The sequence below is a fragment of the Calypte anna genome, chromosome 3 (genome assembly GCF_003957555.1).
Source record: "Calypte anna isolate BGI_N300 chromosome 3, bCalAnn1_v1.p, whole genome shotgun sequence".
NCBI lineage: Eukaryota > Metazoa > Chordata > Aves > Apodiformes > Trochilidae > Calypte > Calypte anna.
The window spans coordinates 103,044,879-103,056,122 of NC_044246.1; positions in this window are offsets into that span (position 1 = coordinate 103,044,879).

Sequence of the window (11,244 nt, forward strand, 5' to 3'; positions counted from 1 at the left end):
GTAGAATATATTGTTAATTTAACAGACATAATAATCTTATTTGCAATTAAAATATTTCAGTGGCACTATGGTGTTTTATCATTCAAAGGTTTCACTTCCTTGCAGAACAAAGCAATGTATGTGTATAAGAAATTAGTATATCATTTTGCTTGATATTTTTTCTATTTGTATACATATAGCTTTTTACTTGTGCAATACATGGCAATTACATTTAGGCATAACCTTGTTCATTCAGTATGACACAGATTCAATAACTATATTGTAATTAATATTGTAATTTATTTAATTTTAACATGGAATTAATATTGCAATTCATGATGCAGGAGAGTAGGGAAGTATTCAATATATACAGAGTTCAATGGTGGCTAGTAGCTAAGAATCCTCATAAAACTTTTTTTTAAAAAACACTTAATTTCTTTTAAATTCATAAGGTAAGTATCAAAATATGATTGAAATATTGTTATGAATTTGCTGGTTTAGTCTACAAATTGTCTTCTAAAATTTTCATTAGATTGGGCACTTTATTAATATCCTTTTTGAAGCAAATGTTTGGAGAGGAATGTCAAGGGAAGGAAATTGTACTGTCTTTGTGAGTTACATGCCAGTCTCTTCAAGGCAGAAATTAATCTGTAGGCTGTGTGTGGGGTTGTGAGATAAAACCCGATTTGGTATGAGGAATGTGAAGGAAAAAAATTTTAAAAACCCAGGTGCAAATGAGAAAGACTTCCTTATTTTCTCTAGAAATGTAAAGTAACTAATCATAAAAAATGAGGGCATGAAACCAGACGTAATTGCTGATGGTCATGCTTGAATATGTTCTTGCAGGTGTTCCACAGTAGGAATCTAAACTGCATTTTTTATTTGAACTAGTCAAGTAATCTTAAACCCAGTTCCATCTAGTTCATCTTTTCTGCAACACTCATATCCTTTTTGCTTTGTTTGTGTGTAGTAGCATCTCTGTAACTCTAACATCTTTAGATGTCTTTTGTCCTCATCAATGTACAGCAATATTCATCATTGCCAGAAAAATGCTTGCATTACTGATAAAATTTCCTCAAGCATCACTTGTATTACCATATTGCATGGTGGGCAGGACATTATTGTCTTCTCACACAAAAGCTCATTTATGGGGCATGTTGATACATCTCAGATGCTGAAATACTGACAATATTTTAAATAAAAATAAATAACATATATATAGTTTTTTCATTATAAAAAGAAAATACAGGAAGTAGATGAACATTTAGAAAAATCACTATCAACTTTTACAGCTATATCTGTTATTTGATCTTCTTTAGTTCTACTTCTGTGTTTCCCTTCATTTGCTTCCATAACCTTATAGTCAGTAGTTCTTATAACTTCATCTCTCTGTTTCTTTAAAAAAATAATTTCTTTTCACAGCTCCTGGGGTGTTCAATAACTGTTCTGTATCACCCTATATCTTTTACTCCTTTCATTCAAACACTTCCATAAGTCACATCTTTTTTGCTTTGCAGCCTCACCTTTACTGCTAGCTATATTATGTCTTACCATAATTTTTCACTATTCAACTAGGAGCAGTTAAGTTAGCATGAATAAAATTTTTTTTAAATTTACCTTTTTTCTGCTGCTGGTGTTGACAATATGCAGTGCTTGGATGCTTTAGTTTTGTAAGCATCAGTGAAAATACATTGCAATTAGTAGCTGTCAAGAACAGCTCTTTAATTTTGAAATTTCAGGAATCGGTCTACTATCAAGTCTTAGAGTAAATAAACACTCTGTACCAGTCTGTGTCATTCTACAACTTTGTAAAGATTGTCTGCAGCCTGTAATGTGTGCATTATCGCTTATATGTTTCCCTCAGAAAAGGCTCAGCTTTTGAATACTTGAGATCTTGCTTTTAGAAACATTGACTGGAATTCAAGCCATATATTAACAATCTGAAGAAACAGAAGGAACACAGATATTATATTACTTACCAATATTTAAAGATCAGTATCTGTTGAGGGCTGACTTCATGTAAGTTGGTCCTATTTGATGACCTATGCATGTGACAGTGGAGCATGCTTCTGTGAGTGAGAAGTTCTAACTAATAAACTCCTAATTAAACTCCAAAACTTGATGATAAAAGTTCAGTGCATGTTCATATTTTGCACTGGAACAGAGATTACTAAACTTACTTACTTTGGGGGCAACTGTAGTGCAACAGCATCCAACCACACATATTTTCCAGGGGATGCATTCACCTTGCTATTGCTGCTGATAGGATGAGTGCACACTTTGGGAGTCCCAGACAGGATATCCGTGCTCACTCCAGAAAAGTTCTTGATTTTTCTTTCAGCAGCTGGAGAATAATGACCCAAGAAGGGATTTTACTTGTACATCTGTTCTGGTGGCCCAGAAAACTGAAGTGGTATAAACTAGTGTAGCACCTTGGGAGTCAATGGCACTAGGACAGATTATGCCATCTGAGAAGCTGGAGTTGAAATAAATGGAGAAACCTGATTATAACTGTGCCATTGTATATGTAGAAAAAATATTTGAAGTCCTTTAATATTTTGTTGTGACCACATGTAAATATGAGTTAATGCCCTAAACCTCCTTAATCGAGATCTTAGTTTTAAAAATTGTTATTAAACATCTTTACCCAAAGTTTGATGGGGTGTTTTTGTTTGTTTTTTATATTTGATATACCAGAAATGTCACCTACATCTCAGAAAGTATGCACTGTGATTAAAGGGTATAATCTCCCAAGAGAGGTTAATAATCATTTTAATTACCCTGGACTGAATAAAAGGAGTTAAGGGATTTAATAAAAGGGCATTAAGAGATTGCCAGAGGGTTAAATATATATATTTTTATAAGAAAAATTGTAAAGCTTCTGTGGCTTTGAGGTGGGAAGGTGGGAAGGCTTAGTGGAAAAAGAGAAGGAGGTGAGCAAAAGTCAAGATGAGGATTAGTGTCAATTAAGCTTCCCTTTGAACCTCCTAACTTGCATATGCAGAACCTGACACAGCTGAAAAAATTTGCAATTTCCTGGGACACACCAGACCCAGGAGGTTGGTGTACAGCTCATTGACCTACAGAAAACTGCAAATAAAGATATAAACCCACCCAATGTCTTCTGTCTTGGTGATAACTTATTTTAGCACTAGGTCAGGGGAGAAGATCTTGAGTACATGAAAGAATTTTGAAAGTCAGTAGATTAATTTCTCAGGCCCCAAAGATTTTGTTTGATTTTGATCTACCTTAGATCAAACCTAAACAAATTCTCTGCCTTAATCCTCATCTTCTCCTCTTAAATTTCAGGTTAGCATAGAATTTGGTTTTTCTAGTCTTCTGCAGTATAATAAAGGTAATTAAGAGATGGGAAGATGAAGGTGGACCAACAATCTTCAGACAGGAAACTATGTAGCATTTCAGAAATTATTATAGCAAAACAAGACAAAATCTGCAATATAAGCACCTAGAACATTGCCTCACTTCACCCTTATGCTGAATCAAACCTGAAGCCTTATCTAGGGAGATAAGGTGGAGATCCAAATGTAGATATCTGAGCATAAATCAGCACGAGTTCCCTTGAAAGTTTTTTTGGCTGGAAGTAAAACGAGTTGCTTAGATTTTCCAGTTTGAGTTGACACTCAATTCTAATGTGTTTTCCATTTCTGAACACCACAGTCTTTCAGTGCTCAGTTAAATCCTTTCTTCTGGTTGTGGGCATTCCTGTTACCTTCAGGGACTGACATTATGCAGGAGGAGGCACACAAAACTGCCTTGGGGCTTAGAATACCTGTTTTCTTCTGTAAAGCATCCTGGACAGGAACAGACTCTTTGGACAATTTTATATGACCATGATAAGATCCACATCTTACAACCCTTTCCCGTTCCCTCTGTCCCCAGAGACCACACCTCTGGTGTGCAGAGAAACCTCCATTTATTTCAGCATTCAGAAATAAAATTTCAACACAAGGCAAGACAAGCATACCTGTATGCACTCAATCTGTACCATTCCAAATACCAAGAAACCTTCAGATAAAGTGTAGCAATGTAATATTATTTAAAAAATCAAAGCCAACATCTGTTCATATGTACCTGTGCATGTTTTTCTCTGTGTCCTCTCTTCCCACCTCCTTATTTATGACTGAAACTGACAGAAACCAGGCCAAAGGCACTCAGCTCCTTCTATATTGTGTAAAATGCATGGAGATGCTCCTGAAGTCTGTACTAAGCAAGCGGTGTCTGAGAAAGACATTTCCTCTAGCATGAAGGCATGAGGATAGCTGAGAGATATATGAGTAGCTCATACTCTGTTCTTTGATCAAATGCATAATTGTTTCCTCACTTTTTTGAGATGTGCTAGAAATGCAAAACAATAACAGTTTAAAAATCGTTTTGGCAAGCAGCAACTGGCCATGGCAAGAAAAATGGAGGAGCAGAAAAAATAGTGTATTTTAGGTAACTGTTATGCTTAATCAGGCCTTGTAGCAGAAACAAGCTAAAATGGAATTTTGAGAATTTTGAGCAGGTCTGTGCAGCCACACTAGCTTTGTTCTGAATTCTGTGCAGCTGTAATTGAAGCAAACACTACCAAGCCAAATATATGTATTATTCTGTTAATGAATGAGACCTAGAGGGTTTTAATGTTTCTGTTGAAAAGAGATTGATTCACTACAGAGTAATTCAAGAAGGTTATTTCTGCTCTTGGCAGAAACAAACAAACATACAAACAAATAAATCCGCAGGCATCTAACCTACTAAACAAAGCAGTTGTTCTGTTTTGTTTGGGTTTTCATTTTTTTTTTTTTTTTTTTTTTTCTCACCCTGGGAGCTTCTGATAAACAGTAAAGCCAGTTTTTAGGGAGGTTTTGTGTGGTTTTTTGTTTGGTTGGTGGTTTTTTTGTTTTGTTTTTTGATTGCTTATTTGTTTTCCCTTTGGCTAAGAATTTAGGGCATTTACAGAGAAAATACACAGACTGTAAACTTCTGAAGAAGGACTCATGTTTTCCTTTTTACTGTGGATAGCAGTTTGCTCTACTTAGTTTCTGTATCTCTGAAAGGGTTCTCCAGGCCTGTGGACATTGCAAAAATTAATAAAAATTCATAAATATCATTACATGGACAGAGTAAAGCAATGGGGGCTTTAAGCACTGTTAGCATTTTCTATTCCATATTAGCCAGCCCAGTTACCTGTCTACCTTGGCTGCTGGTTGAAGGTGGAGCTGTGGTGCATCTAACTGTTGGTTGATGTGGTTCCACCCTCCCTGGCAGCCAGTAGTTAGATTGGTTTAAATTGCCTGTAACCACGGCTTAAATTATCTAACCTGGGTTAGGTAACCCAAGTTAAGAACACACCTTTCTTTGTGGTGTGTTTCAGCATAACTTTCATTTTGGTTTTATGTTTCCCACTAAAACAGAGATTGGTATGGAAAGTGAAGGTACTCAGAGGAACACTACTGAGTTCCACTGGAGATTTAGCCTTTGGCTACAACAGGCACAGCCCTAAGTCCTGAGAAAATTCCATATACTCCCTGTGACTCATTTCTGCATACCTTGCTCAGGCAAATCTTCCACTTAACTTAATAGGATATTTTTTAAAAGGGCCAGACTAGCAGTTACACAGGATATAGCTGTCAGATTGTCAGATCAAGGAAAGTTAGTTGGCTTTGGGGCAGGGGGGGAGCTACACAGTGTTTTCATAGCATGGGCAATGGAAAATGTCCCTTGTAACAGCATTAGGGTTTAGAAATTGTGTGTGTAAAAACGCATGGGCTTTATTTTTAAGGTTTTTCATCATTCTGGTGGTTCTCTGTAGAAAGCACTTAAGCCCAAGCTATATGTTAAATACATAGGCAGTACTATGAACTTAAATTTAATTTCATTAAATTTAGGTATATGCTTAAATGATTTGCTGGACTGAGGCCAGAATGCTTGCTGAATCAAACTGCAATACAGCAATGTCTGTTTTTCACCCTTAAACAAACAAGCACGAAATAAATACAATAAAATAACATTCCCATAGAAATCTTGTGCCACAGAAAGAACTGCTACATTACTGTATTAGTAATTTGTCTAATGTTCAATATCTGCATTGTTCATACAAGTGCAATGCAGTGATAATTAGGTAAGCCTTACGATTTTACCCTCATATCAGGCACAGTTTTGTTGAGGAAGAAAGTCAAATGAAACTAAATAAGAAAACAAAAGCTGGAAATGTCATTGCAAATTGCTTGACTTAAACTAACTAATGATATTGCCAGTCTTTACAGCAGCACTGGAACTTCTTTAAAAATCTGGATTCACTTCCCCCAGTGGAGGGTGTGCAGCTCCGGACTTGTAAAGTGACACTCAGTTCACAGAGCTACAAATGTTCCATCAAGGCTAGTGAGTTAATGTCTATTTCTGATATAAACTGTACAATGAGAATAATGCTAGTTTATATATTACAAGGGAAATGTGATGATTTTTCAAACATGCTGAAGAAAAATATGCCATCTGTTTTCTATTCTAAGTAGAGCCAATACAATATATTTTGATTTTTATTGTGCTTTGTTACAAGGAGCATTATATGTAATGTATTGACAAATGAGCCAGAGTAAGAGGGTAGAAAGACTGTAAAGGAATTAATAACTGATAAACAATAACAAAAATAATATCAAGGACCTGTGAACCAACCAGTGACACAGCAGAAATATTTTTCACCCCACTGGATTATGAATCAGGACATAGACTACAGTGGGCTGTTTCTTTGGGGAAGGCAAGGTTTTATTGTTTTTCTCCACCTAAATATTCAATGCAATGCAGTGCAGGTTTTACCAAATATTTTTATATGCAAATCCTTATGCTCAAGCAAAAAAAAAAACCCAAGCCTCTCAGACTAAGCTTTAGGCCTTCAGTAAATTTATGATGCTCTACTGAGTGCATTGCAGTTATGAATACTCTGTCATGAACAAGTTTCCGTGGTATTTCAGATTGCTAAATATTCCACAAAGCTTTCTGCCCCCTGCTGCTCTGAGGCAGGCAGCTGGGTGGGTAAGGCAGAAGGACCAAGTGCAGCTCTATTGAAGAATAAGGTACGTGGCTTCAAACTAGAGGCCATTGGTCCCCAATCTGGAGCAGAAACATTTCCTCCTCCTCTCTTGTTTCTTTTTTCTCCTATTTCCTTTCAAAGAAAAAAATAGCTTTTGAAAACCTTCAGACTATGAGCCATCCTCTTTTTTCTGCACTAAGTTGTGAGTTCATCAGTAGTCTTTTCAGTTGCTTAGCTTGAGATGTGAATCCCAGACATATTTTTATGGACTCAGCCCTGGGTACAAGTCTTGTTGCCCAAGTGTAAAGGGCAGGATTGGGCCCCAACAGAAAGGTCTGTTCTTTACATTCTCAGGGATGCAATGCTTATTTTGTATGTTTGTTTGTTGGTTGGGTTTGTTTTGTTGGATTTTTTGTTTGTTTGTTTAACTTCTTAATCCCATTTATTTTTTCTTGTTAATGTTCTTATTCTACTGTAAGTGATTAGGCCTGCAGAAATTAAGAATAATTAGAAAAATTAAACTGGGAAAGACTAACTGAGCCCGTCCCAGCTCCCATCAAAGCCTCCTGATTTAGCTTTTGGATCTGTCAGATTATCTATGAGCTAACAACTGAAAGAGGCTAAGGGCACAGAAGCTGGCAATGGCCTGTGATTGTCCCCACTGTGACATGGCACAGCACACATTCTGGCAGGGTTCTGACCCAACCAATGCTCAGGGACATCTGGGCACTCCTGGTAAGGAGGGTGTGTGTGTGCTGAAGGTAAGAGGATTTAGCTGTATCAATGCAAACAGCTAAGCCTCTATGTATATGATGCACCATGCCATGCTAGTTTGACCTCAGTCCAGACACAGCCCACTTAAATTATTGTCATAAATATAAGAAAAAAACGTTTATATCATAATGGACAAAAGGTCTTTCCATTTCAGTCATTGTTACTTTTATAGCAAACAGACCCACCCAAGTTTAGACATCTTCCAACACAGCTTTTGTGTTTATACCAAGTAATGTAATTAACTGCAGCTTATACTCATGTTTGGTGTCAGAAGTTTTTACAGGGTCAAAGGATTGTCCTGTCAGTTGAACATATAGAGGTCCCAGCAGATGTACAAAGCCAAATACAAAACCCATCCTCCAGTTTTGCCTCTCAGCTCTGCATTTTGCCTCTGCCTTGCTCAGGGACTCTCTTCCTCATTCTTTTTGGTTCTTTTATGCAACAGGAATGTAGCCAGACAAGGCTGTAGCATCTTACCTTCTTTCTTCCTTTTTTTTTTTTTCACAATTTGGTCTTGAATGCAAAATGCACATATAGTGAGGATTACTTTCTGATTGAAAGTTTCCCTGTGCTGACATGTGTAGCATATCTCTTAATTAGCACACTCCTTCTGCACACAGTGAACTTTAGTTCATAACATTCCTGAGAGCATTACTATTTTTTACCATGATCATAATTGTACATACATTATATCAAACTCAAAAGCTCTAGCTCTCATTTGGATCTTCATAGGACTATGTATGACATATTACCAATAGAGATGACATACGTGGCATTTGGGGAGATTTTTCTTAATTACTTCCCCCCTCCTGCCTTAGGTTAGGCTCTTGTCATCTTCTGCACACACATACACACCTGCAGAAAAGGAGTAGCAGTTTCCATCATACATCAGAGGATATTTGTCCTCTATGACACACAATTCCTTCAGTGACACTTGATAAGTAAATGTAATCATACAAAGATAGAGATTTCTTCTGTGGAATGCTTCCCAACCAATTGCTCCTAAAAGTAAGGTATTCCACAAAAGACTTGGACAAGACTTTGGTCCCAGAGGCCTAATTTTGTATGCAGAAAGGGCTGTGCTGTAAGAAACTGCTTTCCAAAGATTTTGTAGCAGATAGGGAGCAGGAGATTTGAATGTGTTCCAGTGAAGTGCTGCTTATCTCTGTAAAGTTTCCCCAAAATCCAGACCTGCTGTCTGAATCGTGAGTGGGGTTTGTTGTCTGGCTGCAATGGCAAAGGAAAATACTTCAGGTTGACAGGAAAATACTTCAGTAAATTAATATTGGACTTGCTAGGAGAGTAAAGGGGATTTTATTTGCATATAGAGACTGCTTCTGTGTTTTTCCAAGTTTATGACTGTGTCCACTCCTGTTATAAAGATTTCCTTGTTTATGCACAGCTGTAGAAGTCTTACAAGTGGGAGAAATTCTTCCTGCTGCAAGTGCACAAGGGAGGCTGCTTTTGCTTTCCCCAGGTTTCTGAGTGGCAGCCTCAGGACAGCTCAGTTTGTCAAGCTGAAAGCTGGAAATTCTAATGTAAAACTGAGAGGACTGTCCCTCGACAGGGACAGAAGCCCCTCTGTCTCCCAGAGTGATGAAGTACAAAGCAAAGTCTCATCTCTGCCACCCAGATCCAGGTCTAAAATTGTGACAGGAGAGAGATAGCCCAAGGTCCCTTCCAACCCGGCTAATTCTATGATTCTATGATTCACTGAGATCCAGCCCCTGCTATTTTAACCCTGTGCCATCGGGCCTTTACTGTTAAACCTCCACCCCTCCACCTGGGTGGCCAGGGAGGTACAATCAAAATGGAGCCTGAGCACCTGGATGGTGAATGGGAACGTGCCTCGGGGGTCTCTGGGGGAGGTAACACGTTCTGATGCCGCGCTGTGTGCGTTTTTTTGTGTGTGTATTTCAGAATGTTGTTGTAGTTGTTTTTCTGTTGTGTGGGGGTGGGCAGGCAGCCCCTCGGCCGGGCAGCAGGCCCTCTCCTTCCATAGGGCCCTCTCCATACAGGCCGCTGGCTGGATTTCCAGCCCATTGTTCCTCGCCGTTGCCGCGGAGACGGGAGCAGCTGCTGGATGACGGCCTTGGCCGGCGTCCCCGGGCAGCTCGGCCGCCCCGGCCGGGCCCTGCTCGCCGCCAGCCGCTCACCCTCCCGCTGCCGGCGGTGGCACGCCAGACTGTGCAGGATAATGTTTACTAACATCGGCCACATGGCTCCCTGCGTACCGCCGAGCTGCCCAAAATGTGTCAGTCCCAGTTGGACTGCCAAGGCACCCGGCCAGCCTGCCTCCAACGTGCCGAAAAATCTGTCCCGCCAGGGATCTTTCCTCACGGGAGAGGACGGTGGGCACCGCTCGGCACAGCCTCCTCTCCTCACGGGGCACCCCGTGGCAGAGCCCATGCACTTACACCCATGGGAAGGGTTCCCTCTGGGCGGCCCGGTACCGTTCCGGTTGACCTTGGGGGGTCCCTCCCGGCAAGAGGGGTCCCCCAAATGCTATGGGTATCGCCGGCGTGGGCGGCCCGGTGCCGACAACATTGTTTAATGTGTACTTTTACTGGAATGTTGTTTCTCTAGCAAATTTACAGCGGGAGATTACTGCTGGAGCTGACCTTTTTTTCCTTCAGCCCGGGTAATGAATGTTGCTATTTAAATGCTCTGCCTCTACCGCCCCGGTGCTTTAGTTTTTAAAAAGAGTAGCATAGTACCCAGGGGAAGCCTTTTGTTGCCCGGCTGTGAAACCTGAATACAAGTTCTCCTATTGGAAGCTTGAGAGGCCGAAAATAACAACTGAGAATAGATTTATTTGGTGTAACTTAGCCTAAATCTTATCATGGAGATAGAAAATACGGATCAGATCCTGAGCTGGTGCAAACCAATACACCATGGCTCTCATGGACCAAGGATGTTTTACCATGGCCCAAAAGTTTGCTCTTGCTTCTTAAAATGCAGAGTAGGCCCACCCAGCCATAGTGAGAAGTGGTTTAAAGTAGGAAAGAAAAATGGTAGGGAAGTTTCCTGATAGGCAAAGCCTAATCACTTAAATTAAAATATGCTAAATATGGCAATGGCAGTAAAAATGCCTTGGAATCCTTAAGCATATGTGACCACTTTAAGATCAGTATATCCTCATTCCATATATTCCTTCACAGTTTGAATGACCAGCTCCAGGAATATACAGCCTTCTAGTTTAAGATGGATATATTATCACAAAACCATGGAAAACAGCAGTATCACCTAATAATCAGTAACACATTACAGAGCTTGTTCCTAGGAAGGCTACTTTTCAGATAGTGTGTTATTAATGGGTCGAAAATATAAAATAAGAAATCACAGAGATAAATAAAGATATTAAATATCAGTCCAGTAAAATCTCATGAATAAATAGTACTTGTATTATCCATCCCATCTCTCCCTAAACTGATATAAAATTATACTAATTTTTATAACAATAA